The sequence below is a fragment of the Heterodontus francisci genome, chromosome 8, assembly GCF_036365525.1.
Source record: "Heterodontus francisci isolate sHetFra1 chromosome 8, sHetFra1.hap1, whole genome shotgun sequence".
Lineage (NCBI taxonomy): Eukaryota > Metazoa > Chordata > Chondrichthyes > Heterodontiformes > Heterodontidae > Heterodontus > Heterodontus francisci.
The window spans coordinates 67,303,396-67,316,499 of record NC_090378.1 but is presented as its reverse complement, the minus strand read 5'-3'; the positions used below and the strand labels follow the sequence as shown (position 1 = coordinate 67,316,499).

General features: G+C 43.3%; 1 protein-coding gene across 6 annotated transcripts in view; it reads right to left on the bottom strand.

Moving 5' to 3' along the window:
- Positions 1 to 10,341, bottom strand: part of LOC137372881 (guanine nucleotide-binding protein G(I)/G(S)/G(O) subunit gamma-12) — a 156,561-nt gene extending 146,220 nt beyond the window's left edge. For 5 of the 6 annotated variants that reach the window (XM_068037268.1, XM_068037267.1, XM_068037272.1 and 2 more), the window contains exon 1: positions 10,180 to 10,341. The gene's annotated coding sequence lies outside the window, so the exon portion shown is untranslated. Of the gene's footprint in view, positions 1 to 9,901; positions 10,097 to 10,179 lie in introns of those variants that run through there. The other variant, XM_068037271.1, reaches the window with a different exon arrangement.
- Positions 10,342 to 13,104: the final 2,763 nt, after the last annotated feature.

Below are 13,104 nucleotides of genomic sequence, written 5' to 3'. Positions count from 1 at the left end.
CAACTGAAAGCGCAGCCAACAATGGTGGAACAATTAAAATCAGGGATGCAGAAGAGGCCAGAGTTAGATCTTGATCTTCTGAGGCAGTCCCTCGGGAACAAGGACAACTTTCTTCCACTCCAGAGTTGTGGGTCCCTTAGGTGCGGCAGGTAGTGTTTGATGAAGCGAGTGAATGGGATACTCAAAATTCAGAATGCTCCTTCCGCTGTTTGTGCTTGGTCGCTGCCTGGGCATATTGACATTGTTCGAACTGGCTGGCACCTTCGCGGATGCTTCTTCTCCATTTTGGGTGGTCTCAGGCAAGAGATTCCCACAAGAGATGTCACATTTTTTCCTTGTAGCGTTTCCTCGGCCCTCCTGGTAGCCTCTTGCCGTGATGGCACTCTGAGTAGAAAGCTTGTTTTAGGAGTCTTGTGTCAGGCGTGTGGACGATGTGGCCCGCCCAGCGTAACTGACTAGCCATGACCAGCGTCTCAATACTGGGGATGTTGGCCTGAGAGAGGACACTGATATTGGAGTGCCTGTCCTGCCATTGAATTTACAGGATCTTGCAGAGGTACCACTGGTGATATCTCTCCAGAGCTCTGAGATATCTGCTGTACAGTGTCCATGTTTCCAATGCATACAAGAGGGCAGGTAACAATGTGGCCCTGTAGACCATGAGTTTGGTGCCAGCTTTGAGGTCTTTGTCATCAAACAAGCTTTTCCTCAGACGGCCGCAGGCTGTGCTGGCACACTGGAGGTGATGCTGAGTTTCATCGACGATGTCTGCCCTTGCTGAGAGGAGGCTCCAAAAGTATGAGGTGATCCACATTGTCCAGTGGTTCACCATGGATCTTGATAGTTGGGGGGGCAGTGTTGCGCTCCGGGAACAGGCTGGTAGAGGACCTTTGTCTTCTGGATATTTAGCTTAAGTCCCATTCTTTCATACGCCTCCGTGAATGATAAGGGTTTGAAGTTCGGCCTCTGAGTGTATGCATACGCAAGTGTCGTCAGTGTACTGTAGCTCGATGACAGAGGTTGGGGTGACCTTGGTTCTGGACTGCAGGCGACGCAGGTTAAATAGTTTGCCGCTTATCCTGTAGAGTAGAAATATTCCAGCAGGGAGCTTCATGGAGATGCAGTGGAGTGTTACGGCGAGGAAGATTGAAAAGAGCGTTGATGCGATGACACAGCCTTGCCTAACCCCAGTTTGCATTCGGATTGGGTCAGTTGCAGTCGCAAGGATTACAGCTGCATGTCATTGTGCAGTAGGCGGAGGATGGTGAAGAATTTCTCCAGGCAGCCAAAATTGAGGAAGATGTTCCATAATCCCTTCCAGTCGATAAGAGTTGAAGGCCTCTGCGTGGACTAAGGCGGCCATGCATAAAAAAAAAAGATTGCTGCTGCTCCCTTGGAGTTGTTTTACTGTGAAGATCATGGCCATTGTGCGTCTTGATGGACGGAATCCTCATTGTGATTCCGGTGGGAGCTCTTCAGCCACAGGAAGGTGGTAGTTGAGAAGGACTCTTGCGATGACCTTCCCTGTGGCGGACAACAGAGATACCCCTCTGTAGTTACCACAGTCGGTCTGGTCACCTTTTTTGAAAATGGTCACAATTACAGCATCTCAGAGATCCCCTGGCATGCTCCCCTCCTTCCAGATGAGGGAGATGAATCCATGTATGCGTGTCAAGAGTGTCTCTCCGCCATATTTTAGAATTTCGTTGGGAATTCGGTCTATGCTGGCGGCTTTATTTTATTTTTAGTTGTCAGATGGCCTTTTCAAATCTCATGTCAGGCTGGGATTGAGTTGAGGTCATGGCGGGTAGCACGCTGTGGAACGTGGTCGAGAGCACTTGCATCAAGGACTGAGTCGCAATTCAGAAGATCTTCGAAGTGCTCCTTCCACTGATCGCTGACTGGCTCTATGTCCTTGACCAGCACCGCTCCATACTTTGCTCTCAGTGGGGTAGGTCCTTGGGTCGTGAATGGTCTTGACCACGCTGAAGAATCGTGCATGTCATAGCTGTCAGCGAGTTTCTGTACTTCCTGCACTCTTTCAGCCCTGCAGCTGTTCTTAGGTCATATGTTTTTTGTTGGACCTTGGCCTTCAATTGTCTGTGTACCTGCTTTCTTTTCCCTCAAATTTTGATGATGCTTCCAGTTCAGGAACACCTTGCGCTTGTGATTTAGTAGCTCCTGGATCTCCTGGTTGTTCTCGTCAAACCAGTCTTGATGTTTCCTGGTTGAGAATCTTCGCAAGTGCTGATTATGGTACCTTCAAGGGCAAACCAAGCGTTGGACATTCGGTGGTTCCTGTTCGTTGAGCGTCGCCAAGTTGCTTGGAAGACGCTGCCTGAGTAGGTCTTTCTTCGCAAAGTCCTTGATACCATTAACATCGATTTTCCTGCAGCAGTTCTTCTGCTGCCGTTTTTGGACTGAGTTTATGGAGATAGCAGCTCGGATTAAGCGATGGTCGGTCCAGCAGTCATCAGCTCCCATCACGGCACAGGTGATGCAAACATCCTTGCGGTCCATCGCTCGATGATATAGTCAAGCAAATGCCAATGCCTGAAGCGAGGGAGCTGCCATGAGGCCTTGTACTTGTTTCTCTAACGAAATAGGGTGTTCGTTATGATCAGGCCATGTTCAAGGCATTTAGTCAGAAGGAGGAATGCATTGGTGTTAGCCCTTCCAACACCTACCTTGCCAATCACACCTTTCCAAAGGTTCGTGCCCCTGCCAACTCTGGCATTGAAGACTCCGAGGAGAATCAGCTGGTGTTCCTTGGGAACACAGAACAGCAAGCGATCAAGACTGGAGTAAAATTCCTTTTTGGCCTCATCTGTTGGCTTCTAAGGTTGGGGCGTACGTGCCGACAACTGTGGCACGCTGTTTCTGGGCTAGGTGAGCCAGAGAGTCATGAGACGTTCGTTTCTCCCACAAAGGGGCCTCGCTGAGGCGGTTGGCAAGTTCAATTGTTATGGCAGTCAACCCCGTGGAGTTGGCACTCTTCTTCTGGTTTATCTTTCCAGAAGGTATATCCACCAACTTGTTCCTTGAACTGGCCTTATCACTGTTGTAGTGGCAGAGTTTTCAGGCTATGATAGCAGTGCAATGTTCAGGTCTGTCACTGCTCGCATTGTCCATAAGAGTCCCGATATTTCAGGTCCCGAAGTTCATTTTGAGGGGGTGGAAGACGCCTGCGCATGGGTTCTTTTAACATGGTGTGGCCGTTGCACACCGACAACCGCACGGTCCAAGCAAAGCAAGGTCTTTGTCCAATGGCAGAGGCGATTGGTGACCAGGCTCTGCTGCATGGACATGGACTAATACATACACATGGCCAGCATGTCCAGCTGACGAGCTCAGATGCAGGCCATGTGGGCCTGTGTCGGTGTTCTTGAAGGGGTAGCTGAAAGCCTGCTCCAAGTCTACCAGCTCCATGAGGGGTCCCGGGGGACCCACGTCATCGACCTCGAGGCCTGAATCTTGCTGATACTCTGATGTGTACAACAGCTCTTTGTCCCGCTCTGCTCTCGGTAGAAACCACCATTTAATCAACAACCCTCTTGAGGAGGAGATTAGAGAGGTCATGTAGGGATTTGATTTTAAAATTCTCATCCTTGTTTTCAAGACAATGAAAGGTCAGGGAGCATTGTGGGGGGGGGGGGGCAGGGGGGAATAGGGGAAGGACATTTGATGCGAGTTAAGACATCGGCAGCAGAGTTTTGGATGACCTCAAGTTTATGGAGAGCAGAATGTGAGAAACCAACCAGGAGTGTAATTGAATGAAGGCATGAATGAGGGTTTCAGCAGCAGATGAGCTAAGACAGAGGCTAAGTCGGGCAATCTTATGGATGTGGAAATAGGCAGTCTTAGTGATGCTGCGAATGAGGTTCAACGCTCATCTCGGGGTCAAATGCGACACCATGACTGCAAACAGACTGGCTTAATCCCAGACCGTTGCCAGGGGGAGAAATGGAGTCGGTAGTGAGGGAACGGAACAAAAATCTAGCAATAAACTGTATACAACTTAAGTAAACTTTTACAAGGAAATAAAAGTATATACTGTAATTATTTTTCATATCTTCCCCAAAAACAAAGCAAAAACAGCACCAAAATACCATCAGTTTGTTTCAGCTGGCATACTCTTGTCTTTAAATCATAAAAGTCCTGGGTTCAAGATACACTATAGATTTGTGTACATAACCTTGGCTGGCATTTTGGTGCAATACTGACAGTGCACTGCATTGTCCAAAGTGCAAACTTTCAGATGAGTCATGAAACCAATGTCCCATCTGCCTCTCAAGTGGGCATAAATGATCTCGTGGCATTTTTCATAGAGCAACAAGGGAGCTTTCACAGTATCCTAACCATCAAAAGGTATGCGAGCGAGAGAGAACTTGCGATAGAGAGAGCGAGAGGAAGCAGTGAATTTCAAGAGAGCTGTCCAGATAATACAGCAACAGGTGGAAGAAGGGCACCATAAATCAACAAGAACTTGCATTTATATAGCAGCTTTAAAAGTAGAAAAATATCCTATGGCACTTCATTGAAATGTAAGTGACAAAGTTTGCCATTCAGCCATAGAAAAAGTTCAGAGTAGCGACAAAAAAACTTGGTCAAAGTGGTGGACTTTAAGGAGTCTCTTAAAAGGAGAATTGGAGAGACAGAGGCTTAGGAAGATAATTACAGAGCTTAGGGTCTAGGTAGCTGATGGCAGAGTTAAGGGAGCTGGGTGGGGGGGGGGGGGGGCGGCAGTGTGTGGTGCAGAAGAGGCCATAACTGGGGTAAGAAAGAGTTCTCAGGCTTGTAAGATACAAAATGGCAAGATTCAGGGGGTTGTCATGAATTTGTGCAGGAGAATTTATGTGGAGGGACAGACTAAAGGAGGACAAGGAGGTAATGAATTCAAAGAGGGGGGCAAGGCAAATTAAGGTGGCGATTGAAATCACAGAGGATGAGAAGTCTCACACTGCACAAGCTGCAGGAGGAAAGGAATGATGAAATCTCTGAAAACCTGGGCTTGGATAGGCAGTACAGAATGAGGATTTTAAAAGGTGAGAGGGATAAACATAGCGAAATGTTCAAAAGAAGGTGGTCAGAAGAGAAGGGGAAGAGATCAAGGTGCGATTTTATGATAAGGGCAACATTGCCATCGCAATTGCGAGGCAGATGGTGGAAAGTATAGACAGGCAGGGGACTCCTGTAAGGAGCAAGGTACAATCATGTGTGAACCATAAGTTTCTGCCAAGGTTACATCATCAATGCAATCATCCACAAGGAGATTGTGAATGGTAAGAACCTTGTTTGCAAGCTAACAGACATTCTGGAGGGAGATACGGAGAGGGGGCAGTGATTATTGATCTGCTGGCAGAGTTCAAGGAGTGAGCGGGAGCTGGTTAACTTAAACCTGGAGAATTAGATGGTAGTGCAGAGTCACGACTGTTGAAGAGTACAACAGTCTAGTAGATTAGAACAGTACAAGCCAGGAAACCAAATGGGCTGAGTCCCAGCTGTCAAAGAAATTGCCCAGGTAAACACAGAACAAGGAGGATGAGAATGGACAATATGCCCTGGGACATGAACCTGTAACTTGCAGCTTTACACTGTAAACTAAGCCAGAGTACTCCTACTAGAATATTACTGTACTATTTAAGGATTATTTGATAATTCCCATTATTAACTGGGGAAGGGATCCTTTGTGGTGGAAAATTTAGTTATAATGCTACCCCTAGTTTCCTAACACCAACATAAGAAATTTCTGTCATCACCTGATCACATTCTTCAAACCACTTCTTTCACAGAAACAAGGCCCAAGATAAATTAAAGAAAGCATTGTTTGGATCTACTTTCCCATGTGGATATATATTGACATACTGAAAGCAACCACTGTAATATGCACTGACCTTGGGGCAGCAGGGTCATGCCAAAAAATAAGGCAGGTGAGCAAGGACATGCAAACCAAAATGGGATACAAGTTAACATGACCAAACCCAAGTTGGGGAAAGCAGTGATCATAATAGAAATTAAAGCATTTAAAAAGGAAGATGACAATGACAACTTATATTCACATGGTACCTTTAACATAATAAAAAGACAAAGCCACGTAGAGAGATTAGGTCAGATGACCAATAGCTTAGTCAAAGACATAGATTTTAAGGATCATCTTAAAAGAAAAGTGAGGTAGAGGTGGAGGGGTTTAGGGAGAGACTTCCAGAGCTTCGGGCCTTGGCAGCTGAAGGCACGGCCACCAATGGTGGAGCAATTAAAAAAAAAAACGGGATTGCTCAAGAGGTCAGAATTAGAGCAGAGCAGATATCTGAGGGTTATTGGGCTGAAGAGATTAGAGCTATGGAGGGGCGAGGCCCTGGAGGGATTTGAAAACAAGAATGAGAATTTTAAAAATTGAGAGCCAACATAAGTCAGCAAGGACCAAGGGGATGGGTGAGTGGGACTCTGTTAGTTAGGAGATGGGCAGCAGAGTTTTGGATGACCTCAGGTTTATGGAGGGTAGAACAATGTGGGAGGCCAGCCAGGAATGTTATGGAATGTCAAATCTAGAGGCAACAAAGGCATGAAGACACTAACCATCTGGAAGACTGTCCTTGACACCACAAATAAATTATGCTCCACACATCATGGATGTATTTTACAATTAAGACAATTCAGAGACAAAGGTCAGTAAATTTTGTTTGTATACAATTTTTGGAACCTTCCAATCAGCTCAAAACAAACAAATTGTGCAAAACATTTTGTTAGAACATCTTGTTACTGTAACACATTACAAATATAGTACAGAAAAGGAAATCATACTACTCCTCTTTGCTATGATCCTATGTCACGTATTGAGAACTAACTAAAACACTACCTCATGCTCAAGTTATCGAACACTCCACGATCATTATTGGAAGTACAATGTTGTTGCTTTTTGGTTTTATCATATACTTTTCTCTTATGTTCGTTGTCAAGAACCACTCCTACAAGTGAACCCTTGTTCCCTGCAATCTGAAGTGTGGCCTTACACAGTGTACCTGCCACTTTAGTGTTGTTTAGGGATCAAACAGAATCTATAGTTATTGTACGTAGTTTACTGGATATGATACAACCATTCTCACAATCTACCAAATTTCAGATAGTGGAAGAACATCAGATACAAAAGCAAAATACTGCAGATGCTGGAAATCTGAAATAAAAACATAAAATGCTAGAAATACTCAGCAAATCTGTCCAAAGAGAAAGAATTAAAGTTTCACATGTGACCTTTCATCAGAACTGGAAAAAGTTAGAAATGTAATAGATTTTGAGCAAGTGAAAGGGTGGAGGGTAAGAGATTAAATGTCAAAAGGGTCTGTGGTGCAAAGCCAAAAGGAGTGGTAATGGGACAAGTAAAGAAACAAATGATACATCCACAGGAAATGTGAATGGCAGGATAATGAATAGCAAAGGAAAATGAGGAAAAAAAAGCAAAGGAAATAGGAAACAAAATGAGGGCAAAGGTTAGGATCTAAAATTGCTGAACACAATGTTCAGTCTAGAAGGCTGTCAAGTGCCCAGTCAAAAAATAAGGTGCTGTGACTTGAGCTTACTTTAAGCTTCGCTGGAACATTGCAGGAGGCCAAGGGCAGAAAGGTCAGAGTAGCAGAAAGGTGGAAAATTAAAATGACAGGTGACTGGAAGCTCGGGATCACGCTTGTGGACTAAACAGAGGTGTTCCGCAAAGCCTCACCCGGTCTTTGTTTGGTACCCCCAATGTAGAGGTGACCACATTGCAATCAGCAAATTGAAAGTAGTACAAGTAGGTTGTTAGCCACAGGATGATCTGGACTTACTGCGGCTTAGGATATGGGCAACAGAGTTTTGGATGAGCCCAAGTTTACGGAGGTTGTAAGTTGGGAGGCTGGCCAGCAGAGCATTGGAATACTTGAATCTGTTAGTAACAAAAGCATGGATAAGGATTTCGGTAATGGAACAAAATGAAAGGAAGGTGGTTAAAATGCTAGAGAGCTAGGTTTTAAAATTACTTCCCCAAAGACTGTAAACCAGAAGCAATTTGTTAGGCTGTCTCCGTAACTGAAACACCTGACACCTCACTTGTTGGGAGATCTCTTAGGAACTCAAAGCATCGTCTGGCACAGGGCCTTCCCTTGGGTAGCGGACATAAGGAAATTAACAAAAAAAAAGAGGGGTAACAGCAAGCCAGGCCTTTTTCAAACAGAAGGCTGCAAGGGCATGTTTTCACAAGATCCTGGTTAGGATGCTAGTTATAATTTATGCTGTGTAAGTCAATAAGGTGACCTCTGATGTGGGGAAGTGTAGCATGTTTGTTATTTTATATTACATGAAGACAAATACTTACTAAACTATTGTTGCAGCCCTGGTTTACACCATCACTGAGTCAACTATTTGGTAGTAAGAGCACACCCCTGCACACAAGATGCTCAGACCACTTACAGGATAGCGATACTGCAATTGCTTTGGCTGGAAGTCACTTCCAACACTTAAAATGGTGATGATTTAAAATGGTATTTACTGAATGGTAAAGTATGGATTTCCCTCTGGAAATTCCACTGTTCTTACGTTCAGAAGACTGGAAGCCAGGAGTGCACTACATCATACAAAGGTAGCATCCAAATCATGCATTTTGAAGTGTCATTTTGCAACCAGCTTGACAATTTTAATTATTACAACATCTGAACATGTGTTGCAATTATTATATTCTTGCATCCTGGATGACCATAAAGATGAATATCAACTTAGGAATAGCTTTGATTATTTTTATTCTTGTTGCCTTTTCTATTTTTTGTTTAAACAATTAGCACTGATGAGGGAACAAAATAAGTAACAAAAACAAAAAAGGTGCTGGAAATAAGCACAATATAAGCAGTTCTTCAATTTATTCCATACAGTTCTGAAATAGCTGGAGTTAAAATGTAACTCAACAGAAAAATAAAACTCAAAAAAGGTTAAAGACAAGTTGACTACAGGATCAGGCAACTAACTGTTGACTGATCTGGAAATGGGTTCCTGGAGGATAAGATGCTCTTTAATTTTCTATTTATGCTCCTGTGTGTGAATGATTAAAAATAAAAGTACTTGATTTGTATGGAAACTAGTACAATAACTTTGAATACAAATATTCCTTGAAAACATTCTTACAACACTAACACTGGGATCTAATACAACACAACCGATTGACTAATTACACCATACTGTAACTGTCTTTAGACATTACTGAACATACCAGATATATACTGAAATAGGCAGACAATTCTTTCTATAAACTGTAACTGTGGATATTTACTAAAACATTGCACAATAAAATCAGTTTAAAAAGTTGCTTATCCAAGTTCAATCATCTGAAGATAAACACCATTTTGATTCTGCAATTAAATTTGCAAGTCTTTGTCCACAATCAAGATAAACATACAGTTCATATCCTGCATTACCAAATAACACCAAAATCAAACAGCAAACAAAACCGTAACAGAACTTCCTATTTAAAACATATCGTCCAAGAGGTCAATTAGATATCGATTGGTAGTTTACAGCTGCTTTCGACCTAACATCACAAGAAAATTGAATTATACACCCCAAAATGGAGAAGTTAATAACGGATAAAATTAGATTCCATGATCAACAAACGAAAACCAGGTCAGATATTATGAGTATTAGTCTCGGATACAAATGTTTCCTTCCGGGTTTTATGGTAGGTTAGGGGAAAGCAGCACTAGAACACAAAAAGGAGCAGTTATTCGGCCCTTAGATCCTGCTCCGTCATTCAATACGATTAATTGGGAAAAAACCATATTACATTTTTACATTTACATTTTTAAGTAACGCAAATGTTACACTTTTTGTAATAAGCCTGCACTACGAAAATTGAATCACGAATATTTATGCTCAAAATACGAACCATACAGTCCATTAGAAAATAAACTTAGTCCAGTATGAAGTTTCCATTGAGCTGCAAGGTCAACTGAAATAATATACCAGGAGCTATTTACGAAGTTAGCAGTGAGGCTGACGCTGCTGTTCCTCCTCCAGCCGCAGCCTCTGCTCCTATTCCTGGGGAGACGCGTTGTCTGTGTTCAACAGCCCAAGCGCTGCAACACTCCCCAGTGTTTGTCTTTTGAGACCCTTCCAAAATTATTTATTTTCCAGCTGCGGAGAGGAATATAAACCGACAATTACCAGGCTGCTTGTGTATGACCTTCCCCACCAGCCGCCTCCGATTTTCGCTCCGCTACCTCGTCCTTCACTTTTAATTTTCTTCTTTAAACGGTTTCAGCCAATGCCCAACACCGCTGACCTTTCACCTCTTTCCCAGCCTCGTTCCCAACACCGCCTCCCCCCCCAATTTGGGGTGGACTGCTAGGATTGCCGGGATAGCTGAGTTCTCCGGCGGACTCCTCCGGACTGTGCGTTGCTGCAACATGCGCCCCCTGCAGGTTTTACTGGCCTATGTTTTATTTAACAGAAGGGAATGCAGCATTAGTGCTGACGGAATATTGAGTCAGAGTCATTTTTAAAATAAATTGTTGCCTCTTTCCTGAAGATGCTAGCTCTTGCTGACATAGCGTTCCACACAAAACAGGAAGCCCTCTTGATTTTTTTTGTGTCACTTTTGATGTGACAGCTGTTCAACTGCGGGAGGCCCACTTTCCAGGAAGAGGCACTGAATAATTGGGAATAGGAACCCCAATGCCACCGTATTGTTTATATTATCACTCTACCTGAGGCTAGCAAAACCAAGATCTCTCTGACCATTATGGCTGAATTCTATGCTAACTGGCCAACTACAACATTAAAAACAGTGAAAGAGGTCGGTTTAACTTAGCTTCCAGCACGATTGTACCTTTAACATACTGCTGGACCCAAAACAACTAGAGAATTGAAACTCTTTATGTCTAGCACTATGCGCAGAACATCCTGGAATCTGGGGATGGGGTTGGCCCTGGCATTTAATGTTGGAGGGCTACTGTTGTTTTTTTGGCAGCACTAGGACCAATCCTATTTCTAAAATTAGGATAAATACAGATTGGTTGACCTGTTCTAGGAAATTAGGGTGATGCAGAGCAAGAAATCAAAAGAAACAGTGTAACCGTTAATAATCTGAGAAAACCTTCCTCCCTCCACAGATACTGCCTGACCTGCTGAATCTTTCCAGCATTTTCTGTTTTAAGAATGGGGTGGTAAATGATCCAAGCTGGGTGGAGGTGCTTAAAATCATCCACTTCATGTCCCATAATGTTAGAGGTATCATTTTGCACCTGTTCGTATGATCAAGATCTACTATAGGCACAGAACTTGGAAATGGGCTAGATGGAAACAACCTCACTGATGGATTTAGATGAATTTGCAAAGTGCAAAACCAAAGCTAGAAGTTTATAAGTATCCTATATCATCCTAGTGACTCAATTGAGTGTTGGAGTGGCTGTTCAGCTGAGTTGCATCACTGTCAAGCTGAGCCTGTCCTCACTCATCCACATCCACCAGATGTCACTAGAGAGTGATCAGAGGCAGCCACTCAGCTGATAGCACTTTTGCGTTATGTGGCAAAGGTTAATTGAGGTGGCCACATTGCTGGGCTGGCTAACATTGGTTAACTCAGCATAAATCACTGGTCAAACTTGGGGCATTCATGTTCTTTATGGCTCAGTTTTATGCTTAGTAGTATATGATCAATTAATCGTTTATAAATTCCTCTTCCCAGTTTGGAAATGCTGTGGCCAATTATCTTACTTCCACCTTGACCCAGCTGAGATCAGTTAACACAGCACAGACCAAGGATCAAACTTGAGACTTTTCCTGGCTGTGCAGCGCACACAGCAGTGCAATTACCAACTGAGCCAACAAGGCAGGATAACAAAACTCTGAAGATCTGCAGGCAGCAAGTCATCGATAAATGAGCTTCCTATATCATTTTAATGTCTTAAAATCACATTTGCCATCCTGTAAAATGAAAGCAACATTTAACAAATGTCAAACTCCCTATATGGGTTGAATTAACTAGCATTTAAATAACATAGGAAATTTATTAATACAATTTTAGCATATACTGACATCACGGTGCACCAAGTGCACATTAAGCTGAATTTCTTTTACACAAAAATGAATTCAATATAATTTCTTCTGAAGCATTGGAGTATGAAATGAAACTGAAATTGCTTCTGAACTCTTCTTTGAAACATTTGTCTTCCATACCCACATGGTCTCTGACAGACTTAGTTATTTCTCAGCATAATCATGGTGCTTTAATTCAGTGGTAATTTCTCCCTTGGTACCAACATTGGAGAAACAGAGCGAATGTGAAAAAGCAAATGAGTAAACACCTGGAGACTGCTTAGACACAGATGTACAGCCAAACAGTGGTCCAGAAGGATCCGAAACAGAGGCCTCGATATTCAAATTACTTTAAGCCAAATATTTAGCTTTGATCACTATTGGGATATATTATTGCCTATGACTATTGGCACTTTGGAATACTCTACAAGCAGCTTTAATGTTGCATCTTATGTTAGAGTAGAAGCTTGATGGGGATCATCACCTTAGCAAGGAAAACACATCCTTTCCCAAATGTTTCTGGTTACTATAGATGGGAAGATTAGAGCACCCAATTTTCTTTCACACCACTGGCCAAGTTCCCAAACACTCCTTTCATGAGAGACACTGATTTACCTGTACTTTGTACAACCCAATATGCTGTATCAGCTGCTCATAACTTCTCCTCTACACTAGGGAAACCAAATGCAAATTAGGTGACCATTTCACTGAACACCTTCCTTGTCTGCAAGTACGAACCTGAGCTCCTTGAAATCTTACCACTTCAATTCCCCAGCCCATTCTGACTCTTACCTCTCCATCTTAGGCCTTCTATGCTACTCCAGTGAAGTGCAACGCAAGTTCAAAGAACAGCACCTTTGCTATTGGCATTCATAACTTCAGACTTCAGCAATAGCTCCCATTTTCATTATGACAGGAGATTCTGGCAATGTAGGATGGGTCGGTTTCTACGTGGGGGAGGAGGCTTGTACCTGCAGTGGCGATTCACTGTTGGAACGTCATGTTGGTGGGACAGTCAGCACCCTCAGTGTGAGGCTGCCATTTCCCTCCTCA